A 2,151-nucleotide genomic window follows, 5' to 3' on the forward strand; every position below is an offset into this window, starting at 1 on the left:
AAATGCCAGCTTTCGTGGGGCTCTAGGTACTAGGACCAGAGGGATCTCTTTTTACTGTAGTAAGGTGCTTTATGAAGTAACTTCAGCTTTCAAGTTTCAGCTTTTGGTTCAGAATGATGTTATCAAATCAAATATCGTGGTCCCTGCTTATTAACCATGTGCTTCCATAACATGACCATAATACACCCGTTGCCAAGGCAGGTTTCTGCTATATAATAACATGATAAATAATTCATAGGGAGGATCATAGTCTGTCAAATACTTTGTGCCTTTGTTAGCTTTTACCTGGAGATCTCGAGAGATTTATTATACAGATGATCTAGACTTGCATGAAAAGTGTCTTTTGCCAATGTGTCTTGAATAAAAGAATGATCTCCATCTTAAATGCCTAAAATTTTGCCCTTTATCATTGCAAATGTTGGAATTTAAAAATAATTCGGGAATTTTTAAATTTTAGTTTTTATCTAGTTAATATATAAACTGTTTTAAGAATAATACTAACATACACAAAAACAGTGTTTCCCTCCTCTAGCTATGATGTTGCTACCTAGAGGCATCTCCTTCCAATTTAGTTGTTTTTTCCTGGTATTTACTTCTCCTATCTATATGATATGTTTATACCATGGATTCTTGATTCATCAACTTCAGATAATAGTGTTTATTTTCTATCTGGTCAACAAAGACCTAGAGCAACAAAGAACTCCGCCCCCCTCCCCCCCCCCCCCCCGGCCCTGTTTGTGTGTGCCTGCACACGTGCTTTCTCTAAAATAAATAAATAATAAAATCTTATAATGTATTTTTTTGAGGGGGGAGGGGCAGAGGGAGAGAGAGAGAGAGAGAGAGAGAGAGAGAGAGAATCTTTTTTTTTTTTTTTTGGTTGTCAAATGATCCTTTACTGAAACATTTTCCTTTGTAGTTATGTAGTTAACTCGCTGGGCATTCCACCACACCACTGTTGATGTCATCCATGATGTCATGAGGGTGGCAGCCATCTACATTGCAGCCCACAGACTGGGCAGTCCCCAGGATTTCTTTAATGGTTCCAGAGAGTTCTCTGGCTAAAGATTGGTGTCGCATCTGTTGGGCAATATTGACAATCTCATCAAAAGTGGTATTTCCACTGTGCTTAATGTTTTTCTGCTTCTTTCTGTCTCTTGGTGGTTCCTTGAGGGCTTTGATAATCAGGGCAGAGGCAGAAGGTACCACTTCAATCTGGGCCTGTCTGTTCTGAATGGTCAGTTTCACCGTAATCCTTAGACCCTTCCAATCACCGGTTGCCTTGGTGATGTCATCACCAACCTTTTTTGGAGACAGACCCAGCCGGCCGATCTTCAGGGCCAGGGCAGACGTGGCACTGACTTTGCCACTGGTGCACCTCAGGTACATGACTTTGATCTCGTTGGGGTTGAACTTAGGTGGCATGGCGGAGGTGGCTGGTGTCGGATGAACCCAGATTCGGGACGACCGAAGAAAGTTGCACCTTTGCCTCCCCGAGTGGAAAGCCAAAAGGAGAGAGAATCTTAAGCAGGCTCCACACCCAGTGCGGAGTCCTAATGCAGGGCTTGAGATCATGACCTCAGCCAAAAACAAGAGTTAGCTTAACCCACTGAGTCATCCAGGTGCCCCTAAAGATAAAATCTTAAAAAAAAAATAAAAATTACCTTTATTCATTTGCTTAATTTTCTTGAACATCTAAGCAAGTCTTCCCACATCTTTAAGTGCTTTTCAGTGAATCATTCCATGTGGTCAAACCTGTCAGATAATCTAATCTATCCCTTCCAGGTTTTCCTAGAAACCATGCTCCTGGAATCCTTGATCTCACTCTATCTCTCTCTAGCTCCGTCATACACTTGCCATTCTGGGACTTCCCTTTTGCCATAATGTAGGGAATTCTCTTTATTTCTCTCCTTTGTTGGATCTTGCTTCTGGGATTCTATGTCTTAATCATTTTTGGTTTAATCCCTCATTTTTTTGTTAGAGCGTATCTTTCTGAGAAAGGGTATATGGGACCTAATATGTAAGAAAGTTTGGCCAGTTAAGAATTTTGATGAGAGGGGCACCTGAGTGGCTCAGTCGGTTAAGTGTCTGCCTTCAGCTCAGGTCATGATCTCAGGGTCCTGGGATGGAGCCCCATGTCGTCGGGCTGTCGGG

The 2,151-nt window shown here is 42.0% G+C and overlaps 1 pseudogene; it reads right to left on the bottom strand.

Annotated features, from left to right (window-relative positions):
• Positions 1–924: 924 nt before the first annotated feature.
• On the bottom strand, positions 925–1,422 carry LOC114217836 (large ribosomal subunit protein uL11 pseudogene; annotated as a pseudogene).
• Between the last annotated feature and the right edge of the window lie 729 nt (positions 1,423–2,151).

This window comes from Eumetopias jubatus, unplaced genomic scaffold (assembly GCF_037043125.1).
Source record: "Eumetopias jubatus isolate StellerSeaLion01/CBP00866 unplaced genomic scaffold, mEumJub1_p1.0 scaffold_7, whole genome shotgun sequence".
Taxonomy (NCBI): domain Eukaryota; kingdom Metazoa; phylum Chordata; class Mammalia; order Carnivora; family Otariidae; genus Eumetopias; species Eumetopias jubatus.